Source organism: Cynocephalus volans, chromosome 5 (genome assembly GCF_027409185.1).
Source record: "Cynocephalus volans isolate mCynVol1 chromosome 5, mCynVol1.pri, whole genome shotgun sequence".
NCBI lineage: Eukaryota > Metazoa > Chordata > Mammalia > Dermoptera > Cynocephalidae > Cynocephalus > Cynocephalus volans.
In genome coordinates this window covers 20,621,794-20,649,613 of record NC_084464.1, presented here as the reverse complement: position 1 = coordinate 20,649,613, position 27,820 = coordinate 20,621,794, and positions in this window count along the sequence as shown.

Genomic DNA, 27,820 nt, shown 5'->3' with positions numbered 1-27,820 from the left:
GGAGTGGGGACTGGTGAGGGTGTTTGTGGGAGCTCTGGAGCCAGGGCTCGCCTGGATGCTGGTGTTTCTTCTACTCTGGCTTGGGCTCTGGATCTTGCTCCGGCTCTGGCTCTTCCTTGGGCTCTGGCTCTAGCTCAGGATCTTGCTCGTGCTCCAGATCTAGCCCTGGATTGGCCTCTGGATCTTTCTCCTGCTCTTTCTCTGGCTTGGGCTCTGGCTCTTGCTCTGAGTTAGACTCTGGCTCTTGCTCTGTATCTGGATCTAGCTCTTGCTCTTTCTCTGGCTTGGGCTCTGGATCTTGCTCAGGCTCTGGCTCTGGAAGTGGAGGTGGAGCTGGAGCTGGAGCTGAAGATGTCTTTAGCCCTTGGGACAGTTGTTCAGCCTGGGCAGAAGCTGGAACTGGAGGGACAACAATTGAAAATATCAACATGAGTTTCTATGTCTCTTCCAATGACACTGTCTTTCTGAGAAGCCCAAGTCCAGAGACCCAGCCTCAGGAAGTCTTTCCATACTGCAGAACACTGCATGATTGTTCTGAGTACTCAGTGCCCCTGTCCCCAGCCTGCTTCTGGAAACTCTGCTCTGTGTGGCCCAGCCCAGCCCCCTCCCCAAACCCTCACAGGCACCCACCCTCTTCCTCCTCACCCTCAGTCTCCGCCTCACTGGGCTCCAGGTGCTCCAGCTTCTCCAGCTGGGCCAGAAGAAGATCAGCCTTGCGCTCCACCTCTGAGCCTGGCAGATTGGTGTGTACATATGCCAACAGAAACTTCAAAGAAGGAAACTCAGGAGGCTCGTGGAAGTCAATGGAATAGAATTCCAGCCAGATCTTTAGGATGGAGGCCATGGCGCTGGGAGGAGACAGGTGGGCAGCAGCATCAGAGGCCTGGCCTATCCCTCTATGCTGCCCTCCCAGGGCTCCCCTGAGTGAGCTGCAGTCTTGTACCCTCTGCCCCTGCCTGTCCATAGACCAGCCCCTCCAATGTCCAGTATGACAGCCCTGGCAGAGATGGGCCTGGCAACCAAGGAGGGGCTGGGAAAAGCCTCCATGGGGGGAGCCTTCAATTTCCCTGCAGGGAAATCCTGAGCCCTCAGCCCTGTAGCAGGAATCATAAGATGTGTGGGAGCCAGAGATCTGCCAGCTCCCCCATCTACAGGCTCCCATACACCACACACAGTTCTGTGGAGACGGGAGCCCCTCCATCTGGACCCAAACCCTACTTACCCTTTTAGCTGCTCCAGGGGTCCGCCATCCCCATGATAATCCAAAAGGATGCTTCTGTACCTAGAGGAGACCAGGGCGGTGTCACATCTACCATATGGTGGCACTACCTGCTCCTCACGTATGTTGTGGTTGACTGACCTCTGACTAGAATGGAAACCCAGGAGGGCAGGGAATGTAGTCTCCTCGGTTCATTGGAATATAGTCAGTGCCCAGAAAGTCACTGCGCATAGTGTGACTTCAAATATGTTTGTTGAAGGAATGAACCCCAACCGACTCCTCCCAAGATATCTGGGTGCACCTGAAGCCCCTCTGCCAGCCCCCGGTCTCCCTGCTTTGAATACTCCCAGAAGCCTACAGATAGGATCTCAAATGTGAAAACAGTGAAGCCCAAGTCAACGAGGTGAGTGAGGGTGTGACAGAGACTTCCTCGTGGGGGGGCAGGAATCCTGAATGAGGACGACCGTGGCCCCTCCAGCAGAACTTTCCACAGGGCTGGACTCAGGAGCAGCACTTTCCATGGGGGACCCACTGGAGCTTGTTCCTGTTACCACCCACCGAACACAGGTGGACGCTGAGGCTCAGAGGGGTGTGGTGACAGTCCCAAGACTCACAGGTGGGAGGCGGCTGAGTGACACTGTGTGATCGAGGGACAGAGTGCTCACCTGAGGAAAAGCAGATCCAGCGCCTGCTGGGGAGTGGCGAAGTTTCTGTAGTTTAGCAGAAACGTGTGCACATAGGAGTCATTGCCACGCATGACAGTGGGCACCAGGTACTCCACCCACTTTTGCAGGGTGCCTGCCGGGACAGGCCACAACATGTGGGTGGCATCTGGGCTTAGGGAAGACTTCTCTTCACTCTAGGATAGGACAGGGAAGAGATGCACAGTGACAGCACCGTGAACACCCAGGACGGAAGGGGCTGGAGGCCAGTCTTAACCCCAGGGAGGACATGAGAAGTGAGCCTGAGGGTCCAGGGTTAATGTACAGGGTGGTGGTTGCCACCCCGGCAGTCCCCTTTCACCCTCTGGCCATGACCTGAGGTGTGAACACACCAGGACCAGCAGGTTTATAAACACCCCACCCTCTGCCTCTGCCCAGGGAGGTTGTCCCATGTCCCCATTCCCCCCACACGCAGGAGGAAGGTGTGCGGTCACCCAGGGAGGCTCACAGTGCTGGCCTGGCCTGGCCCGCCCTCCCCTGGGACACCTGACATTACCTTCGGGGACCTCCTGCCAAACGGCCACCGGAGTCCAGGGCGAGGGCTGACCCAGCGCCGGAAGCAGCGGACAAGCCTCTCAGCACAGGGCTGCCTGGGGCTACTGCCCCGGGACCTCGGGATACAGCACAACATCTCACTCTGCCTGTGGCCAAGTGAGCTGGGGAAGGGGCTGTGTATAGAATGTGGGTGCCAGGTTACCGAGTTCCGAGTTCTGTTGGGGTCTGTTCTCAAGGAAGTGAGGTCACTTCCTGGTACCTCATTTCCTGAACCCCTCCTCTGTGTACAAGACTGCAAGTGCCCCTCTGGGTACCTGACTGCTGACCCTCCTTCCCCATGACCTCTCTCTGTTGCCCACACTTCCACCAACACTGCCTGACCGCACCCCTGTGCAAGGCCTGGCTGCAGCCAGCTTCACAGCTTGGAGGAGATTCATGTAGGTTCAGCCCCAGCACCTCCTTCTTATCACTTATGTGACCCTGGACAAGCCACTGTGATTCTCAGGACCTCCCCAGTCTCCCCTTCGGCACAGTCATGATCATTCTAGCATCTCCTTCCTAAGGATGTCATCAGGGATGTGTGAGCAAACATCCGTGAAACCTATGACCGGTGTCACATGTAGCTAATGAACAAAACTAGAGATAAAAATCCATGATGGTGTGGAAGGTAGCATGGAATACGACTGACCGGTCTGGTTTCTGCCACTGTGGTTAACATAAAATGTTTGATATTTACTAAAGAAATCTGTTTACCTTCATAACTGTATAATAGGGTCATTAAAGACAATAGATACAGTAGTTTAAAAGTAATAAAATTTAAAACAAAGTGTATTTAATTTAAAATTGAATTGCCAGCAAACGGGTGTCCTAATGAACACTTGTGTCAACATAAGCTCTGACCAAATTAAGAGACATCATTTGTATCACAGGAAACTAAATCAGCAGTGAGACCCCAAAAGGCACTTCCTCTGGTGGGGATACAGTCATTGTCACAGATGACCTGGCTGATGGAATTAAGTCAGGACAAGTGAGATTCAAGATTCTTCTTAACTTAAATGAATATGGAAAAGCAGGCGAATGCTGTCAAGATTTGAGAAGTTGGAAAAAAAAAAAAAGAGAGTCAACAATAAAAAGGAACCTCCAATGAAGTCAGCAAGTTAAAAGGAAGAAAAGAGTCTGGGGAGCATTTTGAGGGTAGAAATAGATCTTGATCTCTGGTCATTGTAAAGAATAAGAACGTTTATGTCCTATCAGCTATCCATCTATTTAAATGATTTATTTTCTCAAAGTTTCTCTACCAATTTATAAGATTGAAGCGGGGGAGGTGATAGAAAATGAAGTGGGAAAAAGTCTTATCACATGTTTGATCTGGTCATTTCTGAAACAAGTGACATTTTAATTGTTGGGAGATCAGTAGCTAATATAGTGAGTCGTATTTTATGGGGCCACACTTCAAAAGCCACTCACCTCTGTGAATTTAATCAGCCAGAGCATGTGTAATATGGTGTCCATCTAACTCCTAGTTAATCTGACAAAATGTTTAAGGAAAACATCAAATTGTGTTGTGGTTCCAAAGGCAAACCTTTTCATTATACCTCGTTGTCAATTTCTCTTTTATCTTCCCTCATTCTCGTGAGTGCTGTAGAGCTCCAAGCCAACCCTTCATTGCAGACCTAAATGTCTGTAAAAAGGACAACAGAGCTAAGCCTGGTACCCACAGAAGTAACTAAGGACTTCAAGGGAGCAGCCGGGTCTTGCTGCAAGGTAAGGCTCTTGCATCTGGCTTTTCCTCTGATGTAAAATGTTAAATGATGACATCAATTGTATTGCCCCACTCGCCTGGTGGGCTTTTTCTCCTGTGGGACTCTTGAGAGAAACAGTTTTAGCAGGTCTTAATAAATAATTTTGTCGAGAATCCTATGCCAAAATAGGATGGTTAAAAACTCTAAATGCAGAGCTGCTGGAATTTCTCAAAACAGAGCATCAGTAGGACCAGTCTCAGCCCCCAGCAGACAATGAGGCAGCCTGCACCGTGCAAATGAGACCAGGCTTGAGATGGGATGAATCTATCTTCTTTTCCTACTTGTCTGACACTCGCTTTGAGGAAGGTTGTAAATGCAAGAGAGACTGTGGCATACTTCCTCAGACTGGCATTTCTGCCCCTAGTCACCATTCGATTATCTTCCAAATCGCTGTGTTTCAGAGAGAGAAAGATTTTTTATGGCTTGCTGACTTGAAACAACCACAAGAGCCAGCGAAGAGATGGCTAAGTGGCCAAGCATAGTAATTCCATTGGTAAATGACAAAATCTTTGTGTGTATGACATTTCCAAAATTCCTACAAAAGATGAATCTAAAATACAAAATGTCAGAGGATGAAGAAGTACATCGAGGACATTTTCAGGGAGAGGGAAGAGAACCACTAAGAGATGAGGTCACAAAAATATACATAGTGTTAACAACTGCATCAAGTCTGTCGGGAAAGGCAAAGGCTGGCGATAGCTCCAATGATAAAATGTGTTTTTGTTCCTGCCAAACAGAACCCAAAGTATCTTGGACTAGTTGATACAGCAACCCCAAATTTTCTTCCCCTGTGTCAGAAACAAATGAACAAAAAATAATTACCTCCTGCCACAGTCAAGGAAAATTTACTCTTTCGCAGCTTGACAAAATGTCACTGAATTACATCCGTCCCTTGCTTTCACCTAGCAAAATTCTGGCTCCCCAAAGGAATATGCTAGGCTATTTCGTATTCAGTGAATATAAGAAAAGTACAAAATTTAGGATGAAAACAAAAACAAGAAAAGCACCAAAATATAGAAAACTTGACAAGAAAGAGAAGTCATCTGAGGCGTTTTGCTTCCGGAATAAAAATGCTGTTGCTCAAAGTCTGCTCATTCCACTGGGCGCTACCCAGTAGCATCAAGTTTTCCCACTAAGCACACAATTCTGCTGCCGGTCACTCTCCTGGCAGTTAGCGGGAGACTGACAGGTAAAAAAGCAAGTTTTCAAGCAATGCAATTCTGTAATAAAAGAAATAAACTCACAAAAACACATACATGTGCATTGTGTATGTAATTGATATGGGGACATTTAAGATATTTAATTCATTCCATTTAAAATACAAGTCTAAGATAGGTGCATCTCTATACTTACACTGTGAGTGGGAGAAGTGGGCTTCCATAAAAAAGAGAGAGATGATCATTGCCTTGGATTGAGTGTCTCCCCAAAACTTGACCCCCACTGTGACAGTGTTGAAGAAGTTAGGAAATCCTATTATGGTCATTGAAAGGTGGGGCCTTGAAGACGTGACTAGATTGCAGGACCATGCCATAGTGAATGGATTAAAAATGGTGGTCATGGGCATGTCTCGGAGGGCTTTAAAAGGAGAGTGAATGAGGAGGTTAGTCTCCCTCTGTTTCTCTGCCTCCACCATCTTGCAATGTGAGACCCCTGGGTCACTGTCACCACTTGTATTCCTTGGACTTCAGACGTCCCAGCCTCTGAAGAATAAGCAATAAATTCTGTTTTCTTTATAAATCACCCAGTTTCAAGTATTTATGTTATAAGCAACGGAAACAGACTAAGACAGTCATCTACTCCTGTACAAAAAGAACTGAAAGTCATACAAGGCCCCATTCATTGAGAAGCCCCAAGTCTGCAGAGGAAATGCCCACTTTACACATCTGTAAGCCTACGCTGCTAACAGATTTCTGAATGAGGGCACAATGTTATAGCATCAAGGGTGGCTTACCTTTGACATCAGGCTGGGCCAGGAGACAAACTCCTGAAGGTTAAGGTGAAAGAGTTGCTTATAGGTGTTTGAGAAGTCTCCTGAGGGAGTAGGGCCAAAGGTGTATCACTCCAGACGTCGCAGTACCATTTCCAGATACTATCCCTTAGATCTTGCTCCAAAGAATTCCCCATCTTGACATCGGTTTTTTCTCAACTGTAAGGTGAAGGGGGTCAGACACAATGAGTTAACTGACAAGTCTAAGGCTCAGTCCCCTCATGGAAAATAAGGTAGTAATAATTCCCTTGCTTGGGTCACTGTGAGAATCTTGTTAAGGCAAATTCAATTATGGACTCCAGACTTAGGCTCATAACTTTTGAGCATCTTTTTGAAAGATTTTGAGTAATTCCTTGGTAAAGGCATTTGGAACATATTGATTTCTGACATTTATCCTGGAAATATTTCAGATGGAAAACATTGCCTCCTTTGTTGATAGTATTCAGCAATAGCCAATAGGCTTAATTCTTTGTAAAAAATGTGCCAAAAAATATGCCTTTTGACTCATGGTTCTGGCAGGTGATGAACTAAGGTAAGAGTTCATCTTATCTCACTCCACCATCCTGCCAGAACCAGGAGTCAAAGGCATATTTTATTTTTAGAATTTGTTCTATAGACACCTGGGAATCTAGGTAAGATATGAGCAAAAGGTGTTTCCATGCATAAACACTCAAGAACAAAAGGCACCTTCTTGAGTACCAGAAATAAAGACAAGATTAGAAACCAGAGAGGGAAGTGGGTAACCTGAGGCTGTGGCTACCAAGGAGAGGGGAGAACAGACTCTCAATCTCATTGATCTAAAGGTTTGGATTTTTAGTGGCCATTCAGGATATGAATGAGGCCTTGGGACCAGCAGGTATAGAGTGTTGAAAGACAGTCTCCTGCATAAATGTAGGATACTCAAAGTGTGTCTAAAAGGCATAGACTACACACAAAAAAATCTGTCCATTAGATAAAGATAAAAGATGGAGATAAAAATCTCTATTAGAGAACTAATAAGAAATTTATCTTCCTCCAAACTCTGTTCAAAATTGTAATTCTAAAAATCTTCAATAGAATTCCTATGATGGAAAAAAAATATATAGTAGTTGAAATTAAAAATTCAAAAGGTATATGACACAAAGATTAGACCCTCTGAGTAGAAAACTAATGAACTAGAAGCCAGATCTGAGGAAACTTCTTAGACTGCAGCACTAATAGATAAAAAGATGGAAAAAGTGAAGTGACTTGAACAGACAGAGAAGAGGAGGTCTAACACACCTCTTATACAATTTCCAGAAGTGCAGAATAGAGGGAAGGAGAGAAAGACATTACGTGAAGAGATAACAGCTATGAATCTCTCAGACGCATCGGAAGACGTGAACGCTCAGATTAAGGGAACAGAAATTCTGAGCAGGACAAAGTTAGACTAATGCACGTGGACACAGTATAATGCTACTGCAGACAGAGTCAGCAGAGGACTGAAGACAATTGAACAACACATTCAAAATTCTGAGAGAAAATTAATAAAACATATTACTCAACCAATCTATCATTCAAGAGTTGGGGCTGGGGTGTTGCAAATCAATAGAAACATTATTTGACTAAGAATATTGTTATTAGTTTCCTAGGACTTCCATAAGAAAGTACCACAAACATAGTGGCTTAAAACAACAGAAATTTGTTGTCTCAGTTCTAGACGCGGGAAGGTCCAAATCGAGGTGTTGGGGCACCAGGCTCCCTCTGACGGTGCGGGGGTCTGTGCCTTTCTCCCTGCTTCCGGTAGCGCCAGGGGTTCCTTGTCCTGTACACGCGTCCCTCCAATCCTCATCTCCACGTGGTGTTCTTCTTGTGTGTCTTCATGTCACCTTCCCTCTGTGTGTGTCTGTCTGTGTCTCCAAATTTCCCTTTACCAAAAAAAAAAAAAAAAAAAAAAAACCCACTGGTCATACTGGATTAGGGCCCATACTGATGACCTCATCTTAACTTAGTTAAATCTGAGGAAAAAAAAAAAAAAAAAGGTCGCGCGCGCGGCTTGGGGCGGTGCTGTGCAGCCGAGGCCGCGGCCAGCTCCACCCCGGGACTGTCCAGCGAGCGCAGCGCGGCGGGAGCCTGCATCCACCGCGAAACCGGAGCAGCAGCAGCAGCAGCCACAGCGACCCCGGAGCAGCAGCAGCAGCAGCGACCCCGGAGCAGAAGCAGCAGCCGCAGCGACCCCGGAGCAGCAGCAGCAGGCACAGCGACCCCGGAGCAGCAGCAGCAGCCACAGCGACCCCGGAGCAGAAGCAGCAGCAGCAGCGACCCCGGAGCAGAAGCAGCAGCAGCAGCGACCTCGGAGCAGCAGCAGCCGCCGCCGCAGCGACCCCGGAGCAATATGTGTACAATTAAGAGATTTCTGACATTTATTCTTATACTAAGTGGATAAACTCTAGAATTTAGGCATTTTCACTTTACTTCTGTTGTGTTTCGATTCTCTCCAGAGTTGCATGTAGATAGCTTTTATTTCTGTGCATTTACAAAACCCATTTAGAAAATATCTACAAAGTAAAAATGAGAGGAAATAGAAATGTATTTTTTTCAAGAACATTTTGATACACATTTCATGAAGTTTACTGATTTATCAGTTTCTTACACTGCTTATAATCAATATTTAATTCAAAGAGAGGGAAGCATTCATTATGATATACATGGCTTTTTAAACTCCTTCCTTTACGATTTATTGCGGTTGGGGCCACCAAAATTATATTTCTATCAGGAAAAAAATTTTCAACTCCTCTAGCCATAATGTTGAACAGAATTGGAATATTTTCTCTAGAATTTTCTTCAGCAGGCAAATGAAAGCTTAGAGTACTTGTATTTTCTTTTCTCTCTCTGGAACATCAATACCAGTATATTGCTGGCAGCTATTGTATTAAAAAAATAAAGTATATTTTCACTATCCAAAAAAAAAAAAAAATCTTAAAAAACAAAGCCTATTTCCAAATAAGGTCACATTCTGAGGTATTGGGGGTTAGGATTTCATCATATATTCTATTGGGGGACACAATTCAACCCACAACAAATACACCCTTAGCAGAACCTTGCTAAAGGAATTAACAGCGAATATCTTTTAAGATCAAGGAAGAATGCAAGAACTATGACATCTTTATTTTTTATAAATTTCCATTTTTGAATTGTTTTATAATTTTGCAAAGGAATATTAAATACACAATATGCCTTTTTATCCAATTTTAAGAAAATATTAGGCAATTAAGAACATTTGAATAGCAAAAGAAAGAACAAATGATCATATAATTTGTATAATTAAATGATTATTTCTCCAACTAATTAGCTTCATAAAAACTCAACTAATTAACTCAAAGTCAAGGGTTTGGGCTAGGGCATCTTTACTTTTCATAAGACATACATACCACACTTTGGGAACCACTGGCTTAAACCATTCATATATGTGTGCAAGTGCAAATCCATCTTGTTGATAATTAGCAAGATGAAAACTGATAGAAAACATTACTAAAAGAAAACACTAAGTTAGAAAAACATTATTATAGGAAAATTGTACAGATCCTTTAGAAGTTTGGTGAGAGATTTCACTATTTCTTCATTAGTGCTTGATTTCTAATACATTAATGTGAATAAATAAATCCAGATATATTAGGGCTGTATAGAAGATTTCAATGTTTTAAAGTAATTTCAAAGCATGTAAAGCTAGATACAAATTAAAAATTGTGATGACGATTTTCCTGTTGCTGATTATCTCGCATTGCCATCTATTGGGGTGACATTTTAAAATATCATTACTGAACTTTGGCAATGGTATCTGAGCTGAAAGCACTTTCTGTTAATTATTAGCTAGAACTGTTATGCTTGCAATTCTCATTTCATTGGGTGCAGAGATTGACCAACTTAAAAAAAGGATACAAATAATAGGTTAAAGAAGCAAAAGCAGCAAAATTCAGGCAAAGAACATTGATTAATGAATTTTAAAAAATTCTTAAAGGTCATGTCCTCGAGTTTGGTTAAGCTTCAGGCAGACCTAATGAACATGACCAGGCCCCTCCATATGGAGCAGGTAACCCATGCTGACTCCAAATTTGCTGACATTATAGGGTTATTATTTCTGGAAGGATGTAGCATTCTGAAACAATTTCTTTAATGATTCCATTAAGACCATGGTTTCCTTCCATTTAGGTTTACATATTTCATTTTTCACATTACCCCATACCACAAAGAAAATAAAACCATATCTTAGATTGAGTGTCTGTGTGAGCCAAAGGAAAAAGAAAATCACTTGATTTTGATGGTTCTTAACCCCATTTTATTTGATAAGTACATGTGTTTTTTGGATCATGCATCAGTGTGTAAATGATGAAATTTTATGAATACTAGTTTAAAGGCAAAAAGTGATTTTGCTTACACTAAATTATGGCAAGCTTAAACGTATGCCATCATATGAATGATACGGAAATGCACACTCCATAGCAAAGAAGCTGCAGGAATAGGGATCTGAGAGAACAGAATGTGACAACACAGGCTTCCAGATAACAGACTCACACTGAGTGTGCAGTTACTAGTCTCTTAGTTTGAAGAATATCTGCTTTTTACTTATTTGTCACTAGATGTTGCTTTTTCTTTGGACAAAGGGATAAAATTTATTTTAATTACTAATAAAATCTTTTGAAATGCTGTCATAGAAAGGTTCTTCTTGGATATTTAAATATAAAAAATTAATTCTGAAGGCCCAGACATGGTTGAATGGTGGTTGAATGTGAGCCTTACAATCTGATTTGAATTCTGGTCCCCAAACCTGCTTAGCAATGTGACAGCAGTTACCTGACCTCCCTGTGCCTCTGTTATCTCCACTATGAAATAGTCATCCCAAGAAGCCCTGTGACGTTGATCTTATGACGTTACCACCAACAGAGCAGTGGTCTGGAGTCAATGTTATAGTGCACTTAGTGTCTGGCATACTGAAGGACTAAAACAATTTTCAACTAAAACCAAACCAACTCTAAAAAGCAAACAGTGAACAAGACCCAAATATATACCTTAAATGAAGTTTTGGTAAATTAAAGTATGTGGTTATTTCCCTTTATAGCACATCCATGATCATATTGTTTGAAAGGATAAATGAGGAATTTTGAATAACATTTATATTTTGATTTTTTAAGTCCTTCCTTTCTAAAAACAATAAAATCTTTTTACATTACGGTAGCATTTACAGCTTTCACTGATATTATGAACTTGAACTTCAAAAGAAATTAGTAAGGTGTACTAGTCCATTTTGTGTTACTATAACAGAAATACTTGAGACTGGGTAATTTAGAAAGAACTGAGGTTTATTTGGCTTATGATTCTGGGACAGCTGCATCTGGCACGGGCCTCAGGCTGCTTCTACTCATGGCAGAAAACAGCAGGCAGCTGGCGGGTACAAGCAGATCACATGGCGAGAGGAAGCAAGAGACAGAGAGAGAGAGAGAGAGAGATAGAGAGAGAGAGAGAGAGAGAGAGAGGAGGTGCCAGTGTCTTTTAAACAACCAACTGTCATGGGAACTATGACAGCCCCCCCACTGTGCTGGTCATTTTTTACTTCAATGCAGGTGGCAGCATGGGGCAGCCACACCTGGAGGCATCAGCAGCAGGATTGGAATGATGCTGTGTCACTGCAGCCCTGTCACTGTGGAGAAGTCTCTTCCTCAGTGTGATCTTAGGGCTCCTTGTTTATAATGCTGGGGACACCCGTGATGGCCACCTCCTCCCAGGCTGGTCTGAGTGTGATCACATGGTGCAGAGGAAGCTGGGAGCTACCAAGGGCTGTGCAGAGGAAGCGGTACTTTGACTGAAGAAGTTGGCCTGGCAAGTGGTGCAAAGGGTCCTGGCCTTGGATACAGGACACCAGGGTGGTAAAACTGCTGATGGCACATGCATGTGCCCTCGGCATGCCTGAGTTCACCTGACACTGGGGCAGCACGTCCTCTGCAGGCCTACAGCACCTTCTCCGCAGACAAGTGCGCACAAACACACACACACACACACACATGCATAGACATCTCTGCACACCCACACCTATGTGCACACCCACACGACTGCACATACACACCTACAATCACACAATCCTGCACACACACACACACCCAAAGACACAAACCTCCACATGCCTCCACACACTCACACCTACAGACAGACGCCTGCCCACACACATCTGCACACACACACCTCCACACAGACACACACACACACACACATGCCTGCGCACAGGGCAAGAACAGGAAAGATGAACACCACAGTGGACACCCACTGGGCATCTGGGTGGAAGGACTGTGTTTTTAATGTTATTGTTCATTCATGTTGAACTACTGATTTACTTATAATCATTATTGTCTTTGTAATAAGTGCCTACAAAAATTGAAACCGGGTAATGTACTTTACTTAGTAGGTGAGTGTTTATTGGATAGTATTTAATGTGATGTTAATGTTTATATAAATATAAAATAATGTGCATATTAAAAATATTCGCATATCACGTAAAGGAGAATAAAAGGTTTTGAAAGTCCCACCCAGCAGAGCTGGTCCTCATTCATGGCTTGGTCACATCTCGCAGCCTGTCTCTCCCATTTGACTTCCTCTGTCCTGTGTCTGTCTGTCTCACTCTCTCACCTAAACAGTCATTTACATACAGGTGTGTATGCATGTTGACATCACATAGATGTTTTTCAACCTGAGACCCTCAATACAGACTGGCCTTCATGACATGTTTACATGACAATTTCTGTGTGCAGCTCAGCAGCTGCTCAATTTAACACCCAGCCCCTCTAGAAGATGTTAGAGACGTGGCCAGCCACTTGCTACCTCCACCAGTGCTGTGATGAAAACACTTCAACAGAAATCTTGAAAACCTGGGCCGTTGTGGTGGTGGAATAACCTCCCCAGATTACCACTACTTGGCAGATGGACACGTGTGTTCACTTTGATAGAAGTTGCTGAGTGGTTCCTGAGATGGGGTATCTACGCACATGTCTCCCAGGACATCCGCTGGCACCTCTTCTCCCACATTCTCACCAGAGCTGGTCATCACCAGACATACAGACCTGCCCATCTGATGGGGCAATGACATCTCAATAATGTGTAAATTGTTGTGTGTCATCATAAGGGATGTCGTGGATGTCTGACATTTACTGGCCATATGAATTGCTTCCCTTTGGAACTGCAGGAATATATCCTTTGTCCCCTTAAAAACATGGATAAATGAAAACTCTTTGTACCACTAGGATGCATATTACCCTTTCTCTGTCCATGAAGAATTTTCCAATCTGGGGTTTGTCTTTTAAGCTTTTGACATTATTCTTGTTTTGTTTTGACCAGGAAAAGTCAGTCTTTTCCTCTGTGGTGTCTGGCTCTCCAGTCATTCAAAAGTAGTTCCTATTTCAAGAGTATGACAATAATAACTATCGCGGCTCTGTGTTTCTATGTATAGTCTTTGATTTTTCTGTAATTTTCCTCTTACTAAAAACATAAAATAAAAATTAATCAGTTCCTTCTCATATTATGTGGCCAGACACAAAAGGCCACATAACATATAACTGTACTGATAGGAACAATCCACGATAGGTAAATTCACACACACAGAAAATGGAGTGGTTGTCAGGGACTAGGAGAGGCGGGATGGGGAGTGACAGCTTAATGGCTACAGAGTTGACGAAGCTGTCCTTTCACTAGACAGAGGTGAGGGTTGCACCACATGAGAAATGTACTTGATGCCACTGAATTGTAATTTTGAAAATATTAAAACACTTTATTTTATACAAGGGATATAAGTGAAGAGAAAAGATGATAAAATTTGAGGAGAGGCAGGACAAAGACAAAAATGAGGACAAGCACAGTGGCAGGGAAGGGGAAGGACAGCTCTGGAGTGGGGACTGGTGAGGGTGTTTGTGGGAGCTCTGGAGCCAGGGCTCGCCTGGATGCTGGTGTTTCTTCTACTCTGGCTTGGGCTCTGGATCTTGCTCCGGCTCTGGCTCTTCCTTGGGCTCTGGCTCTAGCTCAGGATCTTGCTCGTGCTCCAGATCTAGCCCTGGATTGGCCTCTGGATCTTTCTCCTGCTCTTTCTCTGGCTTGGGCTCTGGCTCTTGCTCTGAGTTAGACTCTGGCTCTTGCTCTGTATCTGGATCTAGCTCTTGCTCTTTCTCTGGCTTGGGCTCTGGATCTTGCTCAGGCTCTGGCTCTGGAAGTGGAGGTGGAGCTGGAGCTGGAGCTGAAGATGTCTTTAGCCCTTGGGACAGTTGTTCAGCCTGGGCAGAAGCTGGAACTGGAGGGACAACAATTGAAAATATCAACATGAGTTTCTATGTCTCTTCCAATGACACTGTCTTTCTGAGAAGCCCAAGTCCAGAGACCCAGCCTCAGGAAGTCTTTCCATACTGCAGAACACTGCATGATTGTTCTGAGTACTCAGTGCCCCTGTCCCCAGCCTGCTTCTGGAAACTCTGCTCTGTGTGGCCCAGCCCAGCCCCCTCCCCAAACCCTCACAGGCACCCACCCTCTTCCTCCTCACCCTCAGTCTCCGCCTCACTGGGCTCCAGGTGCTCCAGCTTCTCCAGCTGGGCCAGAAGAAGATCAGCCTTGCGCTCCACCTCTGAGCCTGGCAGATTGGTGTGTACATATGCCAACAGAAACTTCAAAGAAGGAAACTCAGGAGGCTCGTGGAAGTCAATGGAATAGAATTCCAGCCAGATCTTTAGGATGGAGGCCATGGCGCTGGGAGGAGACAGGTGGGCAGCAGCATCAGAGGCCTGGCCTATCCCTCTATGCTGCCCTCCCAGGGCTCCCCTGAGTGAGCTGCAGTCTTGTACCCTCTGCCCCTGCCTGTCCATAGACCAGCCCCTCCAATGTCCAGTATGACAGCCCTGGCAGAGATGGGCCTGGCAACCAAGGAGGGGCTGGGAAAAGCCTCCATGGGGGGAGCCTTCAATTTCCCTGCAGGGAAATCCTGAGCCCTCAGCCCTGTAGCAGGAATCATAAGATGTGTGGGAGCCAGAGATCTGCCAGCTCCCCCATCTACAGGCTCCCATACACCACACACAGTTCTGTGGAGACGGGAGCCCCTCCATCTGGACCCAAACCCTACTTACCCTTTTAGCTGCTCCAGGGGTCCGCCATCCCCATGATAATCCAAAAGGATGCTTCTGTACCTAGAGGAGACCAGGGCGGTGTCACATCTACCATATGGTGGCACTACCTGCTCCTCACGTATGTTGTGGTTGACTGACCTCTGACTAGAATGGAAACCCAGGAGGGCAGGGAATGTAGGCTCCTCGGTTCACTGGAATATAGTCAGTGCCCAGAAAGTCACTGCGCATAGTGTGACTTCAAATATGTTTGTTGAAGGAATGAACCCCAACCGACTCCTCCCAAGATATCTGGGTGCACCTGAAGCCCCTCTGCCAGCCCCCGGTCTCCCTGCTTTGAATACTCCCAGAAGCCTACAGATAGGATCTCAAATGTGAAAACAGTGAAGCCCAAGTCAACGAGGTGAGTGAGGGTGTGACAGAGACTTCCTCGTGGGGGGGCAGGAATCCTGAATGAGGACGACCGTGGCCCCTCCAGCAGAACTTTCCACAGGGCTGGACTCAGGAGCAGCACTTTCCATGGGGGACCCACTGGAGCTTGTTCCTGTTACCACCCACCGAACACAGGTGGACGCTGAGGCTCAGAGGGGTGTGGTGACAGTCCCAAGACTCACAGGTGGGAGGCGGCTGAGTGACACTGTGTGATCGAGGGACAGAGTGCTCACCTGAGGAAAAGCAGATCCAGCGCCTGCTGGGGAGTGGCGAAGTTTCTGTAGTTTAGCAGAAACGTGTGCACATAGGAGTCATTGCCACGCATGACAGTGGGCACCAGGTACTCCACCCACTTTTGCAGGGTGCCTGCCGGGACAGGCCACAACATGTGGGTGGCATCTGGGCTTAGGGAAGACTTCTCTTCACTCTAGGATAGGACAGGGAAGAGATGCACAGTGACAGCACCGTGAACACCCAGGACGGAAGGGGCTGGAGGCCAGTCTTAACCCCAGGGAGGACATGAGAAGTGAGCCTGAGGGTCCAGGGTTAATGTACAGGGTGGTGGTTGCCACCCCGGCAGTCCCCTTTCACCCTCTGGCCATGACCTGAGGTGTGAACACACCAGGACCAGCAGGTTTATAAACACCCCACCCTCTGCCTCTGCCCAGGGAGGTTGTCCCATGTCCCCATTCCCCCCACACGCAGGAGGAAGGTGTGCGGTCACCCAGGGAGGCTCACAGTGCTGGCCTGGCCTGGCCCGCCCTCCCCTGGGACACCTGACATTACCTTCAGGGACCTCCTGCCAAACGGCCACCGGAGTCCAGGGCGAGGGCTGACCCAGCGCCGGAAGCAGCGGACAAGCCTCTCAGCACAGGGCTGCCTGGGGCTACTGCCCCGGGACCTCGGGATACAGCACAACATCTCACTCTGCCTGTGGCCAAGTGAGCTGGGGAAGGGGCTGTGTATAGAATGTGGGTGCCAGGTTACCGAGTTCCGAGTTCTGTTGGGGTCTGTTCTCAAGGAAGTGAGGTCACTTCCTGGTACCTCATTTCCTGAACCCCTCCTCTGTGTACAAGACTGCAAGTGCCCCTCTGGGTACCTGACTGCTGACCCTCCTTCCCCATGACCTCTCTCTGTTGCCCACACTTCCACCAACACTGCCTGACCGCACCCCTGTGCAAGGCCTGGCTGCAGCCAGCTTCACAGCTTGGAGGAGATTCATGTAGGTTCAGCCCCAGCACCTCCTTCTTATCACTTATGTGACCCTGGACAAGCCACTGTGATTCTCAGGACCTCCCCAGTCTCCCCTTCGGCACAGTCATGATCATTCTAGCATCTCCTTCCTAAGGATGTCATCAGGGATGTGTGAGCAAACATCCGTGAAACCTATGACCGGTGTCACATGTAGCTAATGAACAAAACTAGAGATAAAAATCCATGATGGTGTGGAAGGTAGCATGGAATACGACTGACCGGTCTGGTTTCTGCCACTGTGGTTAACATAAAATGTTTGATATTTACTAAAGAAATCTGTTTACCTTCATAACTGTATAATAGGGTCATTAAAGACAATAGATACAGTAGTTTAAAAGTAATAAAATTTAAAACAAAGTGTATTTAATTTAAAATTGAATTGCCAGCAAACGGGTGTCCTAATGAACACTTGTGTCAACATAAGCTCTGACCAAATTAAGAGACATCATTTGTATCACAGGAAACTAAATCAGCAGTGAGACCCCAAAAGGCACTTCCTCTGGTGGGGATACAGTCATTGTCACAGATGACCTGGCTGATGGAATTAAGTCAGGACAAGTGAGATTCAAGATTCTTCTTAACTTAAATGAATATGGAAAAGCAGGCGAATGCTGTCAAGATTTGAGAAGTTGGAAAAAAAAAAAAAGAGAGTCAACAATAAAAAGGAACCTCCAATGAAGTCAGCAAGTTAAAAGGAAGAAAAGAGTCTGGGGAGCATTTTGAGGGTAGAAATAGATCTTGATCTCTGGTCATTGTAAAGAATAAGAACGTTTATGTCCTATCAGCTATCCATCTATTTAAATGATTTATTTTCTCAAAGTTTCTCTACCAATTTATAAGATTGAAGCGGGGGAGGTGATAGAAAATGAAGTGGGAAAAAGTCTTATCACATGTTTGATCTGGTCATTTCTGAAACAAGTGACATTTTAATTGTTGGGAGATCAGTAGCTAATATAGTGAGTCGTATTTTATGGGGCCACACTTCAAAAGCCACTCACCTCTGTGAATTTAATCAGCCAGAGCATGTGTAATATGGTGTCCATCTAACTCCTAGTTAATCTGACAAAATGTTTAAGGAAAACATCAAATTGTGTTGTGGTTCCAAAGGCAAACCTTTTCATTATACCTCGTTGTCAATTTCTCTTTTATCTTCCCTCATTCTCGTGAGTGCTGTAGAGCTCCAAGCCAACCCTTCATTGCAGACCTAAATGTCTGTAAAAAGGACAACAGAGCTAAGCCTGGTACCCACAGAAGTAACTAAGGACTTCAAGGGAGCAGCCGGGTCTTGCTGCAAGGTAAGGCTCTTGCATCTGGCTTTTCCTCTGATGTAAAATGTTAAATGATGACATCAATTGTATTGCCCCACTCGCCTGGTGGGCTTTTTCTCCTGTGGGACTCTTGAGAGAAACAGTTTTAGCAGGTCTTAATAAATAATTTTGTCGAGAATCCTATGCCAAAATAGGATGGTTAAAAACTCTAAATGCAGAGCTGCTGGAATTTCTCAAAACAGAGCATCAGTAGGACCAGTCTCAGCCCCCAGCAGACAATGAGGCAGCCTGCACCGTGCAAATGAGACCAGGCTTGAGATGGGATGAATCTATCTTCTTTTCCTACTTGTCTGACACTCGCTTTGAGGAAGGTTGTAAATGCAAGAGAGACTGTGGCATACTTCCTCAGACTGGCATTTCTGCCCCTAGTCACCATTCGATTATCTTCCAAATCGCTGTGTTTCAGAGAGAGAAAGATTTTTTATGGCTTGCTGACTTGAAACAACCACAAGAGCCAGCGAAGAGATGGCTAAGTGGCCAAGCATAGTAATTCCATTGGTAAATGACAAAATCTTTGTGTGTATGACATTTCCAAAATTCCTACAAAAGATGAATCTAAAATACAAAATGTCAGAGGATGAAGAAGTACATCGAGGACATTTTCAGGGAGAGGGAAGAGAACCACTAAGAGATGAGGTCACAAAAATATACATAGTGTTAACAACTGCATCAAGTCTGTCGGGAAAGGCAAAGGCTGGCGATAGCTCCAATGATAAAATGTGTTTTTGTTCCTGCCAAACAGAACCCAAAGTATCTTGGACTAGTTGATACAGCAACCCCAAATTTTCTTCCCCTGTGTCAGAAACAAATGAACAAAAAATAATTACCTCCTGCCACAGTCAAGGAAAATTTACTCTTTCGCAGCTTGACAAAATGTCACTGAATTACATCCGTCCCTTGCTTTCACCTAGCAAAATTCTGGCTCCCCAAAGGAATATGCTAGGCTATTTCGTATTCAGTGAATATAAGAAAAGTACAAAATTTAGGATGAAAACAAAAACAAGAAAAGCACCAAAATATAGAAAACTTGACAAGAAAGAGAAGTCATCTGAGGCGTTTTGCTTCCGGAATAAAAATGCTGTTGCTCAAAGTCTGCTCATTCCACTGGGCGCTACCCAGTAGCATCAAGTTTTCCCACTAAGCACACAATTCTGCTGCCGGTCACTCTCCTGGCAGTTAGCGGGAGACTGACAGGTAAAAAAGCAAGTTTTCAAGCAATGCAATTCTGTAATAAAAGAAATAAACTCACAAAAACACATACATGTGCATTGTGTATGTAATTGATATGGGGACATTTAAGATATTTAATTCATTCCATTTAAAATACAAGTCTAAGATAGGTGCATCTCTATACTTACACTGTGAGTGGGAGAAGTGGGCTTCCATAAAAAAGAGAGAGATGATCATTGCCTTGGATTGAGTGTCTCCCCAAAACTTGACCCCCACTGTGACAGTGTTGAAGAAGTTAGGAAATCCTATTATGGTCATTGAAAGGTGGGGCCTTGAAGACGTGACTAGATTGCAGGACCATGCCATAGTGAATGGATTAAAAATGGTGGTCATGGGCATGTCTCGGAGGGCTTTAAAAGGAGAGTGAATGAGGAGGTTAGTCTCCCTCTGTTTCTCTGCCTCCACCATCTTGCAATGTGAGACCCCTGGGTCACTGTCACCACTTGTATTCCTTGGACTTCAGACGTCCCAGCCTCTGAAGAATAAGCAATAAATTCTGTTTTCTTTATAAATCACCCAGTTTCAAGTATTTATGTTATAAGCAACGGAAACAGACTAAGACAGTCATCTACTCCTGTACAAAAAGAACTGAAAGTCATACAAGGCCCCATTCATTGAGAAGCCCCAAGTCTGCAGAGGAAATGCCCACTTTACACATCTGTAAGCCTACGCTGCTAACAGATTTCTGAATGAGGGCACAATGTTATAGCATCAAGGGTGGCTTACCTTTGACATCAGGCTGGGCCAGGAGACAAACTCCTGAAGGTTAAGGTGAAAGAGTTGCTTATAGGTGTTTGAGAAGTCTCCTGAGGGAGTAGGGCCAAAGGTGTATCACTCCAGACGTCGCAGTACCATTTCCAGATACTATCCCTTAGATCTTGCTCCAAAGAATTCCCCATCTTGACATCGGTTTTTTCTCAACTGTAAGGTGAAGGGGGTCAGACACAATGAGTTAACTGACAAGTCTAAGGCTCAGTCCCCTCATGGAAAATAAGGTAGTAATAATTCCCTTGCTTGGGTCACTGTGAGAATCTTGTTAAGGCAAATTCAATTATGGACTCCAGACTTAGGCTCATAACTTTTGAGCATCTTTTTGAAAGATTTTGAGTAATTCCTTGGTAAAGGCATTTGGAACATATTGATTTCTGACATTTATCCTGGAAATATTTCAGATGGAAAACATTGCCTCCTTTGTTGATAGTATTCAGCAATAGCCAATAGGCTTAATTCTTTGTAAAAAATGTGCCAAAAAATATGCCTTTTGACTCATGGTTCTGGCAGGTGATGAACTAAGGTAAGAGTTCATCTTATCTCACTCCACCATCCTGCCAGAACCAGGAGTCAAAGGCATATTTTATTTTTAGAATTTGTTCTATAGACACCTGGGAATCTAGGTAAGATATGAGCAAAAGGTGTTTCCATGCATAAACACTCAAGAACAAAAGGCACCTTCTTGAGTACCAGAAATAAAGACAAGATTAGAAACCAGAGAGGGAAGTGGGTAACCTGAGGCTGTGGCTACCAAGGAGAGGGGAGAACAGACTCTCAATCTCATTGATCTAAAGGTTTGGATTTTTAGTGGTCATTCAGGATATGAATGAGGCCTTGGGACCAGCAGGTATAGAGTGTTGAAAGACAGTCTCCTGCATAAATGTAGGATACTCAAAGTGTGTCTAAAAGGCATAGACTACACACAAAAAAATCTGTCCATTAGATAAAGATAAAAGATGGAGATAAAAATCTCTATTAGAGAACTAATAAGAAATTTATCTTCCTCCAAACTCTGTTCAAAATTGTAATTCTAAAAATCTTCAATAGAATTCCTATGATGGAAAAAAAATATATAGTAGTTGAAATTAAAAATTCAAAAGGTATATGACACAAAGATTAGACCCTCTGAGTAGAAAACTAATGAACTAGAAGCCAGATCTGAGGAAACTTCTTAGACTGCAGCACTAATAGATAAAAAGATGGAAAAAGTGAAGTGACTTGAACAGACAGAGAAGAGGAGGTCTAACACACCTCTTATACAATTTCCAGAAGTGCAGAATAGAGGGAAGGAGAGAAAGACATTACGTGAAGAGATAACAGCTATGAATCTCTCAGACGCATCGGAAGACGTGAACGCTCAGATTAAGGGAACAGAAATTCTGAGCAGGACAAAGTTAGACTAATGCACGTGGACACAGTATAATGCTACTGCAGACAGAGTCAGCAGAGGACTGAAGACAATTGAACAACACATTCAAAATTCTGAGAGAAAATTAATAAAACATATTACTCAACCAATCTATCATTCAAGAGTTGGGGCTGGGGTGTTGCAAATCAATAGAAACATTATTTGACTAAGAATATTGTTATTAGTTTCCTAGGACTTCCATAAGAAAGTACCACAAACATAGTGGCTTAAAACAACAGAAATTTGTTGTCTCAGTTCTAGACGCGGGAAGGTCCAAATCGAGGTGTTGGGGCACCAGGCTCCCTCTGACGGTGCGGGGGTCTGTGCCTTTCTCCCTGCTTCCGGTAGCGCCAGGGGTTCCTTGTCCTGTACACGCGTCCCTCCAATCCTCATCTCCACGTGGTGTTCTTCTTGTGTGTCTTCATGTCACCTTCCCTCTGTGTGTGTCTGTCTGTGTCTCCAAATTTCCCTTTACCAAAAAAAAAAAAAAAAACCCACTGGTCATACTGGATTAGGGCCCATACTGATGACCTCATCTTAACTTAGTTAAATCTGAGGAAAAAAAAAAAAAAAAAGGTCGCGCGCGCGGCTTGGGGCGGTGCTGTGCAGCCGAGGCCGCGGCCAGCTCCACCCCGGGACTGTCCAGCGAGCGCAGCGCGGCGGGAGCCTGCATCCACCGCGAAACCGGAGCAGCAGCAGCAGCAGCCACAGCGACCCCGGAGCAGCAGCAGCAGCAGCGACCCCGGAGCAGAAGCAGCAGCAGCAGCGACCCCGGAGCAGAAGCAGCAGCAGCAGCGACCTCGGAGCAGCAGCAGCCGCCGCCGCAGCGACCCCGGAGCAATATGTGTACAATTAAGAGATTTCTGACATTTATTCTTATACTAAGTGGATAAACTCTAGAATTTAGGCATTTTCACTTTACTTCTGTTGTGTTTCGATTCTCTCCAGAGTTGCATGTAGATAGCTTTTATTTCTGTGCATTTACAAAACCCATTTAGAAAATATCTACAAAGTAAAAATGAGAGGAAATAGAAATGTATTTTTTTCAAGAACATTTTGATACACATTTCATGAAGTTTACTGATTTATCAGTTTCTTACACTGCTTATAATCAATATTTAATTCAAAGAGAGGGAAGCATTCATTATGATATACATGGCTTTTTAAACTCCTTCCTTTACGATTTATTGCGGTTGGGGCCACCAAAATTATATTTCTATCAGGAAAAAAATTTTCAACTCCTCTAGCCATAATGTTGAACAGAATTGGAATATTTTCTCTAGAATTTTCTTCAGCAGGCAAATGAAAGCTTAGAGTACTTGTATTTTCTTTTCTCTCTCTGGAACATCAATACCAGTATATTGCTGGCAGCTATTGTATTAAAAAAATAAAGTATATTTTCACTATCCAAAAAAAAAAAAAATCTTAAAAAACAAAGCCTATTTCCAAATAAGGTCACATTCTGAGGTATTGGGGGTTAGGATTTCATCATATATTCTATTGGGGGACACAATTCAACCCACAACAAATACACCCTTAGCAGAACCTTGCTAAAGGAATTAACAGCGAATATCTTTTAAGATCAAGGAAGAATGCAAGAACTATGACATCTTTATTTTTTATAAATTTCCATTTTTGAATTGTTTTATAATTTTGCAAAGGAATATTAAATACACAATATGCCTTTTTATCCAATTTTAAGAAAATATTAGGCAATTAAGAACATTTGAATAGCAAAAGAAAGAACAAATGATCATATAATTTGTATAATTAAATGATTATTTCTCCAACTAATTAGCTTCATAAAAACTCAACTAATTAACTCAAAGTCAAGGGTTTGGGCTAGGGCATCTTTACTTTTCATAAGACATACATACCACACTTTGGGAACCACTGGCTTAAACCATTCATATATGTGTGCAAGTGCAAATCCATCTTGTTGATAATTAGCAAGATGAAAACTGATAGAAAACATTACTAAAAGAAAACACTAAGTTAGAAAAACATTATTATAGGAAAATTGTACAGATCCTTTAGAAGTTTGGTGAGAGATTTCACTATTTCTTCATTAGTGCTTGATTTCTAATACATTAATGTGAATAAATAAATCCAGATATATTAGGGCTGTATAGAAGATTTCAATGTTTTAAAGTAATTTCAAAGCATGTAAAGCTAGATACAAATTAAAAATTGTGATGACGATTTTCCTGTTGCTGATTATCTCGCATTGCCATCTATTGGGGTGACATTTTAAAATATCATTACTGAACTTTGGCAATGGTATCTGAGCTGAAAGCACTTTCTGTTAATTATTAGCTAGAACTGTTATGCTTGCAATTCTCATTTCATTGGGTGCAGAGATTGACCAACTTAAAAAAAGGATACAAATAATAGGTTAAAGAAGCAAAAGCAGCAAAATTCAGGCAAAGAACATTGATTAATGAATTTTAAAAAATTCTTAAAGGTCATGTCCTCGAGTTTGGTTAAGCTTCAGGCAGACCTAATGAACATGACCAGGCCCCTCCATATGGAGCAGGTAACCCATGCTGACTCCAAATTTGCTGACATTATAGGGTTATTATTTCTGGAAGGATGTAGCATTCTGAAACAATTTCTTTAATGATTCCATTAAGACCATGGTTTCCTTCCATTTAGGTTTACATATTTCATTTTTCACATTACCCCATACCACAAAGAAAATAAAACCATATCTTAGATTGAGTGTCTGTGTGAGCCAAAGGAAAAAGAAAATCACTTGATTTTGATGGTTCTTAACCCCATTTTATTTGATAAGTACATGTGTTTTTAGGATCATGCATCAGTGTGTAAATGATGAAATTTTATGAATACTAGTTTAAAGGCAAAAAGTGATTTTGCTTACACTAAATTATGGCAAGCTTAAACGTATGCCATCATATGAATGATACGGAAATGCACACTCCATAGCAAAGAAGCTGCAGGAATAGGGATCTGAGAGAACAGAATGTGACAACACAGGCTTCCAGATAACAGACTCACACTGAGTGTGCAGTTACTAGTCTCTTAGTTTGAAGAATATCTGCTTTTTACTTATTTGTCACTAGATGTTGCTTTTTCTTTGGACAAAGGGATAAAATTTATTTTAATTACTAATAAAATCTTTTGAAATGCTGTCATAGAAAGGTTCTTCTTGGATATTTAAATATAAAAAATTAATTCTGAAGGCCCAGACATGGTTGAATGGTGGTTGAATGTGAGCCTTACAATCTGATTTGAATTCTGGTCCCCAAACCTGCTTAGCAATGTGACAGCAGTTACCTGACCTCCCTGTGCCTCTGTTATCTCCACTATGAAATAGTCATCCCAAGAAGCCCTGTGACGTTGATCTTATGACGTTACCACCAACAGAGCAGTGGTCTGGAGTCAATGTTATAGTGCACTTAGTGTCTGGCATACTGAAGGACTAAAACAATTTTCAACTAAAACCAAACCAACTCTAAAAAGCAAACAGTGAACAAGACCCAAATATATACCTTAAATGAAGTTTTGGTAAATTAAAGTATGTGGTTATTTCCCTTTATAGCACATCCATGATCATATTGTTTGAAAGGATAAATGAGCAATTTTGAATAACATTTATATTTTGATTTTTTAAGTCCTTCCTTTCTAAAAACAATAAAATCTTTTTACATTACGGTAGCATTTACAGCTTTCACTGATATTATGAACTTGAACTTCAAAAGAAATTAGTAAGGTGTACTAGTCCATTTTGTGTTACTATAACAGAAATACTTGAGACTGGGTAATTTAGAAAGAACTGAGGTTTATTTGGCTTATGATTCTGGGACAGCTGCATCTGGCACGGGCCTCAGGCTGCTTCTACTCATGGCAGAAAACAGCAGGCAGCTGGCGGGTACAAGCAGATCACATGGCGAGAGGAAGCAAGAGACAGAGAGAGAGAGAGAGAGAGATAGAGAGAGAGAGAGAGAGAGAGAGAGAGGAGGTGCCAGTGTCTTTTAAACAACCAACTGTCATGGGAACTATGACAGCCCCCCCACTGTGCTGGTCATTTTTTACTTCAATGCAGGTGGCAGCATGGGGCAGCCACACCTGGAGGCATCAGCAGCAGGATTGGAATGATGCTGTGTCACTGCAGCCCTGTCACTGTGGAGAAGTCTCTTCCTCAGTGTGATCTTAGGGCTCCTTGTTTATAATGCTGGGGACACCCGTGATGGCCACCTCCTCCCAGGCTGGTCTGAGTGTGATCACATGGTGCAGAGGAAGCTGGGAGCTACCAAGGGCTGTGCAGAGGAAGCGGTACTTTGACTGAAGAAGTTGGCCTGGCAAGTGGTGCAAAGGGTCCTGGCCTTGGATACAGGACACCAGGGTGGTAAAACTGCTGATGGCACATGCATGTGCCCTCGGCATGCCTGAGTTCACCTGACACTGGGGCAGCACGTCCTCTGCAGGCCTACAGCACCTTCTCCGCAGACAAGTGCGCACAAACACACACACACACACACACATGCATAGACATCTCTGCACACCCACACCTATGTGCACACCCACACGACTGCACATACACACCTACAATCACACAATCCTGCACACACACACACACCCAAAGACACAAACCTCCACATGCCTCCACACACTCACACCTACAGACAGACGCCTGCCCACACACATCTGCACACACACACCTCCACACAGACACACACACACACACACATGCCTGCGCACAGGGCAAGAACAGGAAAGATGAACACCACAGTGGACACCCACTGGGCATCTGGGTGGAAGGACTGTGTTTTTAATGTTATTGTTCATTCATGTTGAACTACTGATTTACTTATAATCATTATTGTCTTTGTAATAAGTGCCTACAAAAATTGAAACCGGGTAATGTACTTTACTTAGTAGGTGAGTGTTTATTGGATAGTATTTAATGTGATGTTAATGTTTATATAAATATAAAATAATGTGCATATTAAAAATATTCGCATATCACGTAAAGGAGAATAAAAGGTTTTGAAAGTCCCACCCAGCAGAGCTGGTCCTCATTCATGGCTTGGTCACATCTCGCAGCCTGTCTCTCCCATTTGACTTCCTCTGTCCTGTGTCTGTCTGTCTCACTCTCTCACCTAAACAGTCATTTACATACAGGTGTGTATGCATGTTGACATCACATAGATGTTTTTCAACCTGAGACCCTCAATACAGACTGGCCTTCATGACATGTTTACATGACAATTTCTGTGTGCAGCTCAGCAGCTGCTCAATTTAACACCCAGCCCCTCTAGAAGATGTTAGAGACGTGGCCAGCCACTTGCTACCTCCACCAGTGCTGTGATGAAAACACTTCAACAGAAATCTTGAAAACCTGGGCCGTTGTGGTGGTGGAATAACCTCCCCAGATTACCACTACTTGGCAGATGGACACGTGTGTTCACTTTGATAGAAGTTGCTGAGTGGTTCCTGAGATGGGGTATCTACGCACATGTCTCCCAGGACATCCGCTGGCACCTCTTCTCCCACATTCTCACCAGAGCTGGTCATCACCAGACATACAGACCTGCCCATCTGATGGGGCAATGACATCTCAATAATGTGTAAATTGTTGTGTGTCATCATAAGGGATGTCGTGGATGTCTGACATTTACTGGCCATATGAATTGCTTCCCTTTGGAACTGCAGGAATATATCCTTTGTCCCCTTAAAAACATGGATAAATGAAAACTCTTTGTACCACTAGGATGCATATTACCCTTTCTCTGTCCATGAAGAATTTTCCAATCTGGGGTTTGTCTTTTAAGCTTTTGACATTATTCTTGTTTTGTTTTGACCAGGAAAAGTCAGTCTTTTCCTCTGTGGTGTCTGGCTCTCCAGTCATTCAAAAGTAGTTCCTATTTCAAGAGTATGACAATAATAACTATCGCGGCTCTGTGTTTCTATGTATAGTCTTTGATTTTTCTGTAATTTTCCTCTTACTAAAAACATAAAATAAAAATTAATCAGTTCCTTCTCATATTATGTGGCCAGACACAAAAGGCCACATAACATATAACTGTACTGATAGGAACAATCCACGA